Source organism: Mustela nivalis, assembly GCF_964662115.1.
Source record: "Mustela nivalis genome assembly, chromosome: 13".
Taxonomy (NCBI): Eukaryota; Metazoa; Chordata; class Mammalia; order Carnivora; family Mustelidae; genus Mustela; species Mustela nivalis.
In genome coordinates, this window is record NC_139032.1 from 1,978,786 (window position 1) to 1,996,018 (window position 17,233).

Genomic DNA, 17,233 nt, shown 5'->3' on the forward strand with positions numbered 1-17,233 from the left:
TGTTCCTGGAAACGGATAGCATTCTCCCGAATTTCTCAGGGTTCCCACCCATCCGTCTCCCTGGGATGAAACATTCTGCCTCTGTGTGTGCAAGGTGGAGCTCTGAGATTAGAAGCACCATCAGAAGCATGGCCACCCTGGCGTGTGTGGGAGCAGGTCCCCGCCCACGGGAGGAGCCCGCCTGGGGCCAGTCGGGCAAGAGGGCAAGAATGTGACATTCAGGACAGGCTTTACAGGGAAAGGACCCGTCACTTCTCCCTCGAATGACACCCCTTTTAGAAACGGTTCTCCGTGCTCGGACACCCATCGGCCATCAGGAAATGAGCTTCGATCTCAGAAAAAAGATTCTATGAATACCAAAGTGTTTTTATTACGGTGGGGGCACATCGCCTCTCAGACAGCTCGTGCCCGAGCGCTTGTCAACAACGCACGACGTGAGTGAGACAGAAACAGTTTGTCCCAGCATGTGGGGGAGGTCAGCTCAGTCCACTCACCTGTTCTGAGGACATTTTGGTCAGAGAGCAAAGCCCTGCCGCTTCCCTAGACATGTGCCATGGCCTGAAACCAAGAATGTTGTAGCTCAGCAAAGTACGGAGGCAAAAAATGCCTTGGCTTGGGCCCAAGCCCCTTCCAGATGCGCCTGTCCCGATCTCTGGAAAATGACCCCCAGTCCCAGATGCTTCCCCCTCGTGAACTTTCTGCCCTCTGTTTCCCTACTGTGCTGTTCCCTGAGGACCACCTCCCCTAGCCCACCTCCAGCAGCGGCTGTGAATGTCTCCCTCCTGCCCCTACCTTAGCCCGAGGGGCTGGCATTCTTCCGGCGGGCGCTGTGCTGCTGGGCACACAGAACCCGTCTTCGGCCCCTGGGCAAGCCTGGGATTCGCACCCCCCCCCGCACCCCGCCCACTAAGGCCAGGCTCACAGCACATGTGGACTCTGAAATGCACCTGCTGGTGGGGCCAGTCCGTGTGAGGCCTCACGACTTCACCTACAGTGCAGGTATAAATGCCCAAAACTTGAGAGTGTGGGTTCATGAATTTTGACGGCTGTATGCACCCGAGGAAGCAGCACCGGGCTCAAGCGGCGGACCGCTGCCCTTCCCCCAGAGAGCTCCCTTACTCCTTCCTGGTCCACCTTCTCCCCCCCTTCCACTGGTGGCCATGATTCTGAGCCCTCTAGACATTGCTGAGTTTGCTGGGGGCGGGGGTCGTTTTGAGAGAGAGAGAGGTGGGCTGGGGGAGGGACAGAGGGAGAGGGAGAAAGAATCCTAAGCAGGCTCCACACTCGGCGTGGAGCTCAATGCCGGGCTTGATCTCATGGGCCTGAGATCACAAACCAAAACCAAGAGTCAGATGCTTAATGTACTGAGCCACCCAGGTGCCCGGTTTGCTGGTTCTTAACCCGCACATGCTGGAACGGTCCCACAGTGTGCACGTTTTTATGTTTGGACTCTTCTCGTAACGTCTGCTTCTGAGGAGCACCTGGGGGGCTCCGTGGGGGAAGTGTCTGCCTTCGGCTCGGGTCATGATCCCCGGGTCCTGGGATGGAGCCCCATGTTGGGCTCCCTGCTCTGCGGGGACCTGCTTCTCCCTCGGCCCCTCCTGCGCCCTGCTCGTGCCTTCCCTCTCTCTCTCTCTCTCTCTCTCTCTCTATCAAATAAATAAATCTGCCTCTGAGATTCACAGTGCAGCTCTTGTGGGTTTTCAGTTGTTTTTTTTCTTCTCCCTTTTCTGTTGAGGTCCAGTCAGTGCACTGGCTTATCCATTTTCCTGTTGACGGAGACATGAGCTGTTTTGAGTTTTCAGGAACGGTGAATACAGCTTCTGTGCATGTTGGTTTACAAGTTGTGGAAATACACCTTCTTTTCTCATCAATATGCACCTGGGAGTCAATTGTCTAATTTTCTTGGAAATTGCCAAAGAGCGTTCTAGAGTGAACCTCGTATTTCCACTGTTGTAGAATGGAGGGTCCAGTTCTTTGAGATCCCCCCAGGTTCTTGGGAAGGCTTTCCCACTTCATCCATACTGATGAGCGTGCTGTGGTGGCTGCAGCGTGTTCCTGTGCCTTTCCTTGGTGTAGAGTGACATTGAGCACCTGTCCATGTATTTATTATTCATTTGGGTATCTTCAAACACCCAAACTGAGTTTCAGTCTCTTCCATTTTAAAATTGGATTGTTGTCTTTCAATCATTGAAAAGTTGAAGTTCCTGGTCTGTCCTGGCTGTGATCCTTTGTCGCATGGCCGTACGATCAAGATGTTCTTTGGGGCTGTTGATCACCAGTCCATGTTGATATCAACCTAGTTTGTTGTTGGTTCTCGGCAGCTGTCTTCATTTCCTGGCTGCACAAACAAAGCAGGTCAATATTTGGGTTCATCCAGGATTGAGGTGACCTGCGTCTCAGGTTTGATCAAGAGCAGGTCAAGGGAGCTCAGGGCATTAGCAAATGTGTCACTAAAAAGAAGACCCATGGACTCTAACCTGGATACAGAGGGAAGTGAAAACAGAGCTGGGGAAGGGTGATTATCAGTCCAAGATGGCCCCAGTGGGAAGAGTGGCACAGGCCAAGACATTAGGTTTGTTTCAGGACTTCCAAAGACAACCAGCTGCCCAGCGTTCATAAACACCCTTCATAGGCAACAGTGCCACAAACACAGGCAGAAAGGAGTTCTCAGGGTGACTGCAGGGGCAGGAAGTCGGTATCAAACCAGCTGTCATGGACCAATCACTCTGCCCTGAGCAGGAAGTAGGGCATGACCCTTGAAAGGCGTTAGGGCAGAGAAGGGAGATCAGACAGGCACTTCCACAGCCGTGTGTGTGTGTGTGTGTGTGTGTGACCAACCATAGCTGTCTGACCCCATCCCTCTCCTGCGGTGTCTCATTCTCTTTGTTCCGGGAACCAGGACTCAAAACCAGAGGTGGCATCCCCCAGACGCATGCTCCCACAAACTCTTTTCTCCCCAAGAATGACATAAAACCACACATTATCTGGACAGATGAATTAATATCATCAGGAGTCGACTGAATGTTGCAAATCCATGACAGAATTCAGAGACGGCGTGTCTCAGAAGGAGCACTTCGGTGGTCAGAGACACGCACCAAGGAACCCAGGGAAAGCTGAGCCGGGATGTGGATACTAAGACAGCTCTCCTGCCCTCACCATCTCTGAGTGGGTTGACCCCTGTTCACATCTGAGACCTGGATGTGAACCAGGTCTGTGAGACCAATCACTTTTGTCAACAACAATCTTAGAGACTTTGCTGGTGATCAAAGTTCGCCTATTGACCTCGCCAGTGTAACGAATTACCCTAACTGTAAGGCTGGAGTGCACAGGGACCCTTGATCTTTTTCCCCAGACCATCTCCCCTAGCTAGCATGGACCCCAGCCCTGCCCCAGCCTTGCAGACACACATTCTGCGGCTGTCCCTGGCTGGCTGGGACCCTCGCCCATGAGTGAGTAAGGTTGGCAAACATCTCCACGGGGCAGGACCTGGCACTGAGGGCCACTTTCTTTCTTGGTAGAATTTGCATCTGGAGGACATTTTTCAGAATCTTTAAGTCCTGCTCTGGTGACCCCAGAAGCACCTACACAGCCCAGACACTCTCCAGTGGAGGTCACCCAAGAAAGAAGAGCACCTGCCACCAAGGGGTGGCCCAACTAGATCATCAGGAATACAGGCTCCATGACACAGGGATCAAGGGCAAGTGGTTGGAGGCTCTAATTCAGACTTGGCCCCTGTCCGTGGTGCAAATTGGAACCTCTCATGAATGACACCCCCATCTGCGATGGTAGGAGGACACAGAAGACCACATGCCTGTGAAGGAAGGTGGGTACAGCCCCAGCCCTCTTCACTGAGCTCCACGATGCTGCACTGCTCCAAGCCCAGCTTGATCAAGCTCAAGTCTGGCTCCCACACGCCCTTTGCCTAGATGGCTTGGGGATTGAGCTGGCCAGCAGCGGACCCTGTCCTGAGTCTGGGGAGCTGGAGGCAGCATGTGTCGCCTAAGGACAGGTGCAGAGGGACTTTGCCTTCTTTTGTTGTTGAAGCCCAACAGTCATGGGCTTCTACAGTCCAACCATAGTGGCTGCACAGAGAAAGCCATAGCCTCCTGATGGCCCACCCTGCTCGAACATGTGCCCACCGTTCCTGTAAGCTCCGTCATAGCCACATAGGAAGTGTAGGAGAGGTCCTACTGGTGATCTCTTGACTCTCCATTTCCACGATCTTCCCCATGTGAGCTCCAGGCCCATGAGCACCCTTCTTGCATGGCTCCTTCTTCCTTACTGTGATTTCCAAGTCTATGAGCACCCTTTTATGTATGATACGCATGGGGCTTGGCTTTTTAGATAAGACCTTATTGCTGCAAATTCTCACCTGTCATTGGAAGGAGCAACATGGACACTTGGGATCACTTGGATTATCTGGAAGCCGCCCTCCATGGTGGACATACTCCACATTCTCCAGGCTCCCTCTTCTATTGTCTCCCAAAACAAGCTTTCCAAAACCCAGGCTCTCTGCACTGTTGCCCCCCTGACCTCTGGCTCCTCTCGATCTGATACTGGTGTGACTGGTGCTCCCATATCACCAGGCCTTTGCTCAAACACAGCTGACTAGACTTGGCCCAGTGTTGCCTTTGCCTCGCCCACGCCAAAGGTCCTGGGAGTGAGCATGGACCAGAGCTACCCGCAGCCCGGTCCCCTGGAGGAGCTCTGGGGCTGTGTGTCTGGAGCCCTGCCCACGCGTTCTGCCAGCGCTGGCCCCGGACATGCCGCCCCTGGGCACCTTGCCTCACATGCTGGAGCCGCCAGCCTCCTTAGTCTTCTTTCAGAGGTGTTTTGCTACATTAATACTTCGACACGGGCTTGGGTTTTAAAAAAAGTGTTGAGTGTTCCCATGGCCTGGGGTTTTACTTCATTTGATATGACGTGGCCTTTACACAAGAGCCTAAATGTCACTTCATTTAATGTCATTCTAAGGTCTTGCCACTTCCTCTGTCTCCCTGTCCCACGCTCTGGTACCCAGGTAAGAACAGTGGGTCCCTATTCATCATGTCTCAGAGCAAGGAGAAGTGGCCAAGGTCCAGAGCTCCCAAACCCCGAAGGAACCAGAACACAGAAATCTCATGAAATGCACTCGTGGCTGGTAGAAGGCGAGTCCAGATCCCTGGTCAGCCCCCGCCGGCTCAGCCACAGCCCTGCCTGCGCCCGGCCTAGCCCCCGTCCTGGTCCTGCCTCTGTAGTCTAGACCCGCCAGTCACTCAGCACCGGCATTCACGCTCCATTTGCTCTTTTGTCCCCCAGTGACTCCTCTGTGACCCACTGGTCACCCTACTTCCCACGGCAGGCTTGGGAGGGGGCAGTTGGTGAGCTGTGGTTCTGCTCTCAGACCCGCATGGTGTCTCCTCCGTGGGGAGAAGAGTCAGAGGATGTTCTGACTGAGGACACCGGGAGAGCATGCGAAGAGAGCCATCCCACACGTCAGGGCAGGGTGTCGGCCAGCAGATGGGCAGGGGAGGGGAGGGCAGGGGAGAGGGGACATGACGCTCTCAACAGGCACCGAAAAGGGTGTGAAGACAGCCCACAACGCACGCCTCTCCTGGGCGGGGAGAGGCGGCGTCCTCCGAACAACAGAGGACTGATGCTTCCTTCCCACCCCTGACAGGGCTTCCAGAGCCTTCCCCGCCCCCACGGAGAGCAGCGTACCTAGGCTCACCTCAAGTATGAGCAGCGCCCCAGGTGTTGGCCCTTTAAGCATCCAGTCACAGAAGCATTTCCCAGAGAGGGTGACTGTGGTGTGGCCCCAAGGACAAGAAAGGCTTCCTCCAGCTCCAACAGCATAAATGAAAGCCCCATTTGACTGGCTCTTTAGTAAAACGTCAACACAGAATCCTGCTGGCAAAGCTTGCACGTCGTTTAGGCCTCTGGGGGCTGCGTGTACACATTCTTCTACTGGCCCTTCTGCTCTGGAATTGTTTCTATTTTTAGGGGAGTGCGTCCACACAGTGAAATCAGAGAGTTCCAAGTAGCTTATATTTAAAAAGCCCTGGGCTCCATGCCCAAACCTTCCCTTCTTCTTAGAGGAACATATTTTCAATCTCCGTCAAGATCTTGGGCTTGACATTTATTTCAGTTTAATAAATGTTTAATCCTGCTATTTCTTGATTAATCAAGACAGTAGAGTCTCCTGAGTGCCTTTCTGCTGGAGACGGAGAGAGGTCAGTTCTCTTCCACACTCCGCTCACCGCCTCCCCGCCCAGCGGGCCGGAGCGGACACTGTCCCCCGGGGCAGGTGCTGTTCTCCACTGCCTGGCCGTCAGCCTCCCTCCCCAAACAGCCTTCATGGGGTTCCCGGAAGTTATTTTGCCTCGTGTTTTTACTTGCTCAGAGTTCCATGGACCTCTTAGTAGCATTTCCAGAAGTTTCAACGCATCTGGTGAAAACCTCAGAATTTCTCTAAGCCTTGAAAAAGCTTCTTCCTTTCTCTTCCCCTCCTGTGTTGGGCCCCTTTTTCCAGATTTCCATCTTACCTAGCTTTCCTCCTTGTTTTAGGGAAGCGCCTTATCCGGTGGTTGCAGAGAAAGAGTTCGGGGGAGACAGAGAAATCGATGATCAGTAACAGACGGGTAGAGAGAGGGGGATGGGTAGACGGGTAGGGGGATGGACTGATGGCTGGACGGACAGACGGATGATGGGTAGATACGTACATAGATGATAGATTAATAGATACGGGTAGATAATGGACGAATGACCAGATTGCCAATCAAGTGATCCATAGATAATGGACGGGTGGCTGAACGGATGATCTTGCTTTCATGTCTGCATCCATCCGTATTCCTCCCTCCGTCCCGACCAAGGTCACTCATCTTCTGCCCGTGAAACCGTCATCTGGGTGTGCAGCGCTGTCTTGGAACTCTGAGTCAACTCCTGTTCTTCTGTTCCCTGGTTGTTGTTTCTTCTGCATACCTGCTTTCTGATGTGCCTCCTTTGAGTCTGTCTCTCGTGTACCGTCTCTCTCCAGCGTCTGTGACCCTGGCTGTCCGTTTGCATTTCTAAGCGAGGCATTCGGGGGCTGGCTGGCGTTCGGAGAGGACTTGCAGACTGAAGCAAGTTGCGAACGAACCAGGCTCAACCGAGAAAACTGCCAACGCCAACACCTGGTGATGCTGTCCCCGGAGATGGCTGGCTTTCTCCCCGGGAAGGGTGGACGGGCCCGGCTGCTCTCCCCAGACAGTCAGAGTGGGGAGGAGCTGAGGGCCCAGTGTGGTTAATGTTCTCTTAATGTGAGTCAGTGTTATCTGGGGGGGATGGCCAGGTCCTTGCCTCGGGGGGCTTGCGGCGAGTCGTAGGACCAACAGAGGCTCTGAGAGTCTGTCAGGGAACCCCGGGCTCTGCAGGGCAGCGCCGGCTGGGGCTGGATGCACAGAGCACGCAGACTGTGCGGGATTTTAAGAGAAGGATGTGCGTGGGCGGGGGTGAAGGCACCTGACAGTCCCCGGGGGTGGACATGAGCGTGGCCTGGGCTGGATTCCGGACTTAGCAGCCGACTCGGCAGGACCCAGGAGCGCCGTGATGGCACAGTGCAAACCCCACTCCGCACCCCGACTACAGTGTGGGGCAGGGGCTGGGCAGGCCCCCCCGGAGGAGAGTCTGGGGGCGGGCAGTGAAGAAAGGCCTTCTCAGCAGCGGGAACCCTGACCTAATGCCCTCTGCCTCCCGCAGACTGAGCTCCTTCTGTGTGCCAGACGCACACTCTCCTCGGTGAGGTTTTGACCCTCCAAGAAGGGCTCCAGGTACAGAGCTCCTGTCCCCACCTCGACGGGGAGGGTGGACCGGCTCCCGCACCCACACCTGTGTGCGCACCTGTGAGGGGTGTGGGAGGTGTGGGGGGCGGGGGGCATCCAAGAGTGAGACGAGGGCTTGCAGCCGCACACGTATGTCTCACAGGGACTGAAACGAGTCGTGGAGGCCGGAGGAGAGTCTGGAGCTGCGATCCGCGAGGCGTCCGTCGCTCCTCCCACAACTGTCCACATCAGGCGGTGCGGTCTCTTCCCGGACATCACCCGCGGAGCCCACAGTCCCGGGAGGCAGGCGTTGTCCACATTCTGTCACTCTGTGGGATGCGTGGACCTGGCGCCAGGATCAGGGCTCAGGGTGGTCCCCAAGGTGGTCTGGGCAGCACTCTGAGGTCATAGCTTTGAGGGGGGCCCAGGGCTCTCTGCAGAATTATCGGGGAAGGCCATGAGAAGCAGCACTGTAGGAGGACACGGAATGGGGAGAGAAACCCGCCGGGGTAGACAGGCGGGAAGGGCAGCCCCATGGGAGGACCCCCCAGGCAGGGCAGCTCCTGTCCTGGAGAACCCAAGGAACAGGGGGACGCCAGTGCGCATGGGGGAGCCAGGCCAGCTGGGGACGGCAGCCCGGGCTCACATTGCCCCTGGGGGTGGAGAGATGGGCAGGGAAGCTCCCTGCGTTAGACGCCCCACAGCCGACATGCAACACAGTTTTGGTCTCACGTGGAAACCATGACATAATGATCGCTCAGCACAGCGGATCGCGCCCCGCGTAAGCGATACTGCCTCACGGTCTGTGGGAGCCACCGTGGGGGCCTGCCGGAGGAACGCTGCCCCTGTCAGGTCACCTCAAGGACCAGGCTCTTTTAGTAATGCCACAGGATATTATCGCTTAAAAAATCTACAACATTGACCTTCACATTTTTTTCCAAACTGAAAACAGAGGAGCATAGTGAAGGTTTCCTACCTCTGTGCATTCGACCCTAAAAGGAAAACACTGATAAAGTCTGGCAAAATCACCTTTGTGGATGGGAGCGGAGCCACCGGCGGGGCGGCGGAGGGGGGGCGCCCCATGGGCGACTGCTCTGGGAAAGTCCCTGCAAAGCCCATACGGAGCCCCGCCGGCCACTTGTGGCTTGAGGTCACTCCCTCACCGGGTGCAAACTCCTCCAGGACAAAAGAGAAATTTGGAAGAATTAATTAGGGGAGGCCTCGCCTGGATTAATCACCCTGGCTTCTCTCCCCTTATTTAGAAAAAAAGCAGAACACTTTCCCAAAAACAGCCCATGAATTTTCCAAAAGGCCTTCGCGCAGGAACCTGGTCCGTGAATTCTTTTATTCCTGCGGAGCCTGGAAGGACCTAACAGGGGGAAGGAGCCGCCACGCCCAGGAACCGGGTCTGGTGGAAAGAAAACTCACAAGCAGCGAGGTCGTACGGTGACCGGGCTCCCGGGGGTGGGTCTGCAGGAGAGCAGCCCTGCCGGCGCTCGGTCCTTGATGTCACCGAGAATCAGGGCAGCGAGGCGGGCGGCCACCGGGAGCTACAAGCGACGCTCTAGAGATTAACAGGCAGAGGGCCTTCCTGGGCCGAGTGGGACACCAGGAGCCCCAGGAGACAAACTCACAGTCTTCCTAATGTAAACTTTTTACAAATTTAAATAACTAACATAATCTAACATTTTAATAATTCTGACACAATCAACAAACTATTTTTTATAAAAGCTGGGCCGAAGTCTGTTCCTATGCATTGAATGGAGACAACATGGGCACCATGATCCAGACACACCTACAAATTAATCAGAATGACCCAGCACAGGGGAGAGGGTGCAAACTCACCAGGGACCCCCTGCAACACTCATGGTCACGTGCCAGGACGGTCAGCCTTGCCGGTTCCACGGGCTCCTCTCTCATGAATGAGAGGTCATTTTTCCCTTACGGGGATCAGCGAAACCTTTCAGGTTCAGAAACCTGTACCAGCTCTACAGGTCAGAATGCAGGAAGATGGCCCGTCTCCGTGAGCAGGGAGACCGGCTCCTGCCACGTCCGGCGATGCGGCTAAGCTCCTCGGGCTCTCTAGAAGCCCCAGCAGGTGCGCACCAGACGTCAGGGAGAGCCGTCTCGGCTCGGACACCGGCAGAGGACGCCCTGGAGCCCCACGTGCCCGTCAGTGGGGCCGTGGATGAGTGACTCATGACCGTCCATGCTGTGACGGACTGTTTGATCAGTAAAAAGAGAAAAGGAGGTTTTGAGCTTCACGGTGCAGTTTTAGTGGGGAAAAAAGCCTCAAGACAAGGTCTATCTTGTGCCTCTGTCACCATCAAACACACACGGATCGGCACGAGCACAAAAGATTGAGAAACCACGACAGGAAGGTGGCCCTGGGGTCCCCTCCGTGTGCACCAGTCCTTCGGGGACAGGGAGCGAGCTCAGGGCCCCGGGGTGGACCTGCCACATCAGCGTGGGCAAGAAGGTTCCAGCAAGGACGCGGAGCCCTGCGGGGCAGCAAGTTCCCTCTTCTCTCCACGCACATGGAGGGCTGCGGGATGGAGGAATCCAGGCCTCTCGGTCCCGGCCACGGGGTCCTCCTGACTCCCAGCAGGGACCGGTGCTCTTCCTGCCCAGCAGAACGTGAAGCCAGAGCCAGTGAGCGGAGAAAAGTCCTTATTTCCAGAACTGGATTCGGCCAAGATAAAGAATAAAAGCAGGAAACAGTAAGAGTGGCTGGGTGACCCCAGTAGGAAGTGTGACCTGCTGTGACCTGCTGAACTGTGACCGGACCCATGGCTGAGCCCCGGTCGCTGACGGGAGGCAAGGCCATGCTCGTGGGGAAGAGCTGCGCTGTGGCCGGGACCCACCGGTGGGGAACCTCCTAACGTGGGGCCGGCTTGCTGGACGCCAGACCTGTAGGGCTCCCCTCAGATGCCCCGGCCCCGAGGTGGGGTCCATCCTCTGAGGGTCACAGGCTGGCAGGAGGAATGACCACAGGCTCCGCAGTCCGGTCCGTGACGGCACACAGACCAGTTCCCATTTGTTTTCAAAGCAGTGATGTCGGTGGCCTCAGAGTTGGTCTCCTGGCCGTCCGGTCACCCAGGGGCCGGCAGACTCGGAGAAAGGCGTTCTTACCACTGGGTTAGCGGTTTTTTCAAACCCACGCACACAGACGATGCTCAGGGACACAGGGAAGAGAAACGCCAGGAGAAGAGCAGGAGGGGCTTTCTCTGGAGTCCACGGTGGGTGGTGGGAAACCACGGGCAGCAGGGTTTCAGCTCGGCTCAGGCCCCTCACGGGGACCCCACCAGGGCAGGACGCCAGCATCCGGCTCGCCTTTGCCCCAGGGAGCAATTCCCAAGTCACTGTTCGCCGGTCTTGCAGGAAGGTTTTCTGATTTTCCGTGAACGTGACATAACTTCTGACCACCGTATTGGAAATCCCGGGCACAAGTTGAAAAGGACGCACTTGAAAGGTATTCAAGGTGAATGTTCTTCGGCAAAAGAAGTTTTGTAGAACAGCATGGGCTGAATTTCCTTTTGAGACAGACAGAGGATAGAGAGATCGATGAAATACTTCGCAGTCACAAAAAAGTGAATCTTGCCCTTTGCAATAACACGGAGAGTCCTAGAAGGTATGATGATCCGTGAGCTCAGACAGGCAGAGAAAGACAAACACCGTACGATTTCACTTGTATGTGCGATCTAAAAAACAAGACAAATGAATAAGCAAAGCAGAATCAGTCCTATAAATACAGAGAACACACTGAGGGTCGCCAGGAGGGGAGGGGGTCGGGGAAGCCCAGGCTTCCACTCACAGAATGAATGTGTCGCGGAATGAAAGGCACAGCCCAAGGAGCCGGTGGACGGTATCGCCGTGGGGTGTACGGGGACACTGGGGGGAGATCGCACGATGAACTCGCGGGTTTATCGATCACTGTGGTGTGCCCGGGACACCGATGGGACGTCACGTGTCCACCGTGCTTCAATCTAAAAAGGCCGGGGGAGATTAGATAAACACAAATCCAAAAACATAGGAAATACCAATTTTCAAAAAAATCGAAGGGCACAGAAGATTATAACGGGAGAGATAAAACTGTCCTGCCTCCAAAATAAGCACAGCACGAACATTTTCTTGTTTCTTATAACGTACGTGTTCATGCGAAATCTTGCGTACGCGCGTCCTTCGTACAACTTAATAATCGGGTGTGTGTGTCCGTACACTCCGTTCTCTTCAACTTTCTATGATAACTAATCATATGTCCCCCGTATCTGGACAAACAGATACACCTTTTTTTTAAAGCGGCCTAAGATTCATCCCGTGGAGAGGACTGTTCGTTTAACCAATCCCACAGAGATGGCCGTGTTTACGGGTCCCAGGTTTTAAATTTTTCCAGCAGTTCTGGAGGGAACGTTGTCACACTCAACGTGATTTCGGGGGAGAAGAATCTGCACAAGTCAGGTGTGTCTCTGGTGTGTTTTAACTCCTGGAATCTGGGGATTCGGGGAGCAGCATTCTCGCATGCGACAGCCAAGAATGTCCCGAGTTACGTCCCCCCCACGCTAGATCCTGTGTCTTTGGCGTCCAGCTGCTTGGCCACAAATGCAGGTCGGAGTCTCTCTAGACATTCAACGGCTACACGCCTTTCTTCTCCAACAAAATTGGGCACCCCGGAAGAAAATCCGGGTGAGACAGAATGCGACCTTGCCCAGGGTCTGTGTGCGCCTGTGTGTTTCCTCAAGGGCTAGCTTGCCTGGGGTCACATTCACAACTTTATATAGTCTACTGCAGACTTTATAAAATGTAGACAATACCCATTGTCTTTTCTCGGCCAGTGCTGAGCTCACCAGTTCCTGTCGGAGCTCACGCCCCTCCCCAGCATCCTGAACCTCCCATTCGGGCCAGCAGCAGGCCCCCCACCTGCACAGCCTTGACAGCGGGGCAGGTAGGAGCCCCAACCCCGCAGTCAGATGCCCAAGCCAGCCCCCTGTGCAAATGACCGCCGTGGCCTGATTACTCGGATAAGCTCCTGACTAGACAGAACGTCCTCTCAAGTACTGTTTTCTGAAAGGCCTCATGGACTCTCTTCCCCCTGCCCTGGCTCGTTGGAAGACCCCACGACGCCCTCACCCGGATTCCTGCCTACAGGTTCTAGCTACGCTCCCTGCTCCCCACGTCCTGTCCAGAACGCTGGATCACTCAACTTTCTGCCTGCGGGTGCCGTTGTCTTTCTGCCTGCACGCCCAGGGATTCCTCCCCACCCTCATCCGTATTCTCCGTCACTCCAAGCAGTTCCGTTTCCCTGGTCAAACCGAGCTAATAAAACCATGTGCTACTACTCATAAAATGCATCCCATTAAGTCGCAAGCCTCTGCCTGTCTTCTCCTGTACGGGGCCGGCTCCCTTAGATTGTGTGCGGGGGACACACTCGTATTTACGACAACCATAGAAACGGCCATTTCCTTCGCCACTGTGCCGTGAAGCTGGCAGACGTCACACTTCACAGAGCCCACCTGATGTGTCCTGGGGCAAAGGCATCAGGGAGTGGGAGGGCCGAGCCCCCCCCCCCCCCCGGCTCCCACCACCCTTTCCGGACCACCTCTCAACCCCCTCGGCTTCACCTGGAACCCGCCCAGAGCTCTCCGGCTGCAGGTGGCAGGAGAACATAAAGCCAGCCTTGCTGTACCAAGGATTCCCACCTCCGGGGAAGGCTGCTAGACCAGCCGGATCCTCTCCGGGCCCCACTGGTTTTTACTCTTGGCTCACTTTTCTTTCTCCCGCTCGTTTCTAAGGCTGCAGACATGCGTTGAGGAAGTAAGAGTGAGCAGGGAGACACGTCTCCACGGATCGTTAATGTGACTTTCTTCTTGTCGACCTCCAAGAAAATTTTCTTGGGCCGTCGGGTCTCCTTGACTTACAACTCTGGCTACGTGACCGTGAAGCTTGCGCAAGACCGCATCCTTCTCGGGAGGGAAAGGTCGCCGCAGCTCACAAAACACGTACGAGAGCACCGGGAGCAGCAGGGCAGCCCCAGGAGCGGGAGCAACTCGAGTTTCCTCTTCTCAAAGTCTAAGAAAGGTGACGCCGCACTGACTCGCATTTCCCGGAGGGGCGCGTGATGTGTGGGAAAACGGACCTCATACACGGGGGTTAAAAGCCACGACAAAGCCTCATATAATAGAAATTATAAATACATTGCTCCACATCCCCATGTTTTTAAGACATCCAGTAGCACTGATTATTGTTTCTGGGCAGTTCCACTTCGACTCATCATTTTCTTCATTTTTCAAATGTTTTATAATAAATATGTGTTGCTTCTATAATTAAAGCAATAACAACTGCCAGTGTGTAAGATAGAGACATATTTAAGCCGGTAGGAAGGAAGACCTCAGCCTGAGCTGGGCTTAGACCCCCAGTCTACGGAGCAATCCCGAAAGTGCCAGAAGGCAGACTTCTTACCTAGCTGGTCCCAGGTCAGACGCCCAGACTTGGGCTGACTCCCTCAGCTCTTCCTCTCCGGCGATTATCCCTCCCGCCTCCCCTCCCACACAACACCGTCCCGCAAGCCGACGTCCTAAAATGTCCCTTGGCTCCGTCCCCCCCTCTCCTGACGCCCACGTCCCACCCCTCACCCAACCGCACACTGTTCCTCCGTCGCGGGCCTCCGCCGGGCTTCCGACCCGCGCTCTCTGCAGCCGCACGGTCATCCTCATCCCAGAACCGCTCCGCATCCTACACGGAGGCAGGGACTGATGGCCGTTCCCCACTGAGCACCCTTCTCCCGCTCAGGCCTCGTAGACATGCCAACTGGGCATAATTAGCCTCCAGAGTTCCACCCACCGCATCTGTGACTTTGCCTTCTTTCAGCATCTCGGGAAACCGGAGCATCGTCGAGCCCGAGGCATGTGTTCATTCGTGGGCGGAAAGTCTCATCAACCCCAGCTCCAGAAGAAGCCCCAGGCCCGTCCTTTCCTTCCACCGGAGTCCCGGCCCAGGTGGTCTCCTGCCTACAGCACCCCAGCAGGCTCCAGCAGGTCTCCCCGATTCCCTGCTCCTCCCTGCGGCCCCTCCCTCACCGAACCCGAGAAACCGCCCAATCAGAGCAGCACAAGCGCGTGGTCCAGCGCTCCCCGTGGATTTCCGTGGAGCGGCGGGAGACGGGGACTCTCTCCGACGCAGCCCTCGCTGCCCACTGCCTCGTGCCCTGCTGACTCCGCGTTTTGAATTTCCAGGGTGTGGTTCCGTATTCTAGTTGGGTGACTGTCCGGGCAATGGACGGCAGAGTCTGTGGGATCCGTTTCTCACAACGTCTCTCTACAACCATCTGAGAGTGAAATATTAAAGAAATGAGCATGGAGGCGTGCGACGACGTGGCTTGAAAACCCTGTGGCCTTAGAGGTGAATGAGTCTACGTCGTCACCGATCAGAGACATGGGAGCTGAGCTGCGGGTGTAGGTCTGCGTGCACCTCGGGCTGGCAGGAGCTGGCAAGCGACCAGACGACAGATCTGCGGCACAAGGACCGTCACACTCACGGGCGAGGCCCACACCTGCGTTTGCACAAACACGCCCAAAGCAACCAGGCATGGCTTGGGAAAGTTGAGCGCGCTCCTGTCGGAGAGGCCAGAAACGCGACTTCTGGGGATCCGTGCGCATCTCTGGCCAGTCGGCACGGGGACGGACGTGCCAGAGGGCTTCTGTGCCAGCGCAGTCTGCAACCATTACTGACCCCCCCAGTTAGGAGCAGCACGGCCCGTGCACAGAGCATCGGGGCAGGGGGGTGTGGAGGCGGAGGTGTGGGGGGCTCGCAAGGACCCTGGTCTCCTGCAAAGTAAGAGAACAGGGACCTGTACCTGCGCTCCACACGGGCCACAGACAGACAGAAAGACACGACACCAAACAAAGCCACGGACCTCACGCAAGCATGCGGCTTACAAGAGCCACACCTCCAGGAGTCGGGGTCAACACGGGAGTAAGGAGTTTAGGAATAAACAGGGTAAAAAATAAAAAATAACAATAAAATAAAATAATGAAAGATCTGCACGATTGCTGCACAGACAAGACAGAGCCTTGAACTTCGGGTAAAGGCGAAAGAGCACACGATGCTCTAGGGATGGGGTCGGAGCGGACGGGAGCAGACCCTTCCCAGAGGCTGCATGCAGGAGAGCCGAGGAAGGGTGGGCAGGAAGGCCTGGCAGCAGGGACCCCTGGGGTGACTGTAAAAACCAGACCCAGCGGGGACTCTGGGGAGTGCAAGCAGAGAGCTTGGAGGCCTGAGGGCAGGTGCAGGGAGCGCAGCACCCCACGCCACCCCGCCCCACCCTGCCCCACACCCGCTCCTTCCAGGACAGGCTTCGGGTTGGTCCTCCGGGTTGCTGCCCGGCAGAGAGGGGCCTGATTGTGGGTCCCAGCCCTGCCTCCTGCCCCCTCCTGCTCCTGCTGCTCCTGGCTCTGAGGTCACTCCCCCAGGGAAGAGAGCCGGGCGGCTGGGATCAGGGCTGGGGCGCAGGCACGCCGGACACCCGCCGGAGCGGCCGGCCCGCTTCCTGTTGTCGCCGGGGTTGCTCCCTTCCTGCCTGAGCGGCTGCTGGAGGAGGCCGGCCACGGGAGGCCCTGCCAAGCAAAGCTGCCTGGTAACCCGGTGTTGTTTCCCAGGGAATAGGCAAGCATTGTTTGCACACAAAACACGCCTCTGTCCCCGGCCAGCCTGTCTGCAGAAAGTTATTTCTGCAGAAGCTTGAAGGAAAAGGCTGGGGAAAAAATGTGCTCTGGCTTCGGTTTCCCATGCACACTTCTGAGCCAAGTACGTGAGACACAGATAGCATCACGGCCCAGGGGCCGCGGGGTGGGGGTGGGGGGCGCGTGCGCAGGCGTATCCTGGTCCTGCAGCCCCTGAGCCCCCTTTGCCACAGACCCAACCACAGCCTCCGCAGCCTGCTGACTCCTGAGTTGACTTTTCCCCAAGAGCCAGGCTGAGGTCAAACGCTGGGCGAGCGGGTGCTGGGCGGGCCTCTGGCCAAGTTCCCCGTGACCCTCAAACCCCCACACTGCCCTTGTCCCCAGCCCTCGCTCCAACCGAAGGGACAGTGCCCGGCCTCCAGCAGGCCTCCCGCGGCCGTGCCAGCAGCCGCCCCCATCCCCTGCCCTGCAGGCCCCGCGGAGCAGAGCGCCGCGGACAACCTGGGCCGAGACCCTCTTGCCGTCCCGGCGAGCCAAACACACGAGGCTGGGACGCACTTCCACGGGTAGTTCTCGCTCGAAGTGGCTATTTTCATCAGAGAAACTCACATTTCAGTCGGGGCTGGCATGTTCTAAAGGGATTGAAAAGGGCCTGGGCTTCTGCCAGCCACCCCCTGCCCCCCACCGCCAAGGCCGCCGCCCACCCGTCACGCGGGTCAAACCCGGGAGGGACGTCGGGGGGCCGTGGACCGCACTCCCTAACACCCCCGTGCCCGC

General features: G+C 56.4%; 1 long non-coding RNA gene across 1 annotated transcript; it reads right to left on the bottom strand.

Moving 5' to 3' along the window:
* Positions 1-9,457: 9,457 nt before the first annotated feature.
* Positions 9,458-15,737, bottom strand: LOC309845861. The gene is made up of 3 exons (XR_014301557.1): positions 15,691-15,737; positions 11,596-11,767; positions 9,458-11,482 (listed from the first exon to the last, which is right to left on the bottom strand). It is a non-coding gene; the product is annotated as an uncharacterized lncRNA (long non-coding RNA).
* Between the last annotated feature and the right edge of the window lie 1,496 nt (positions 15,738-17,233).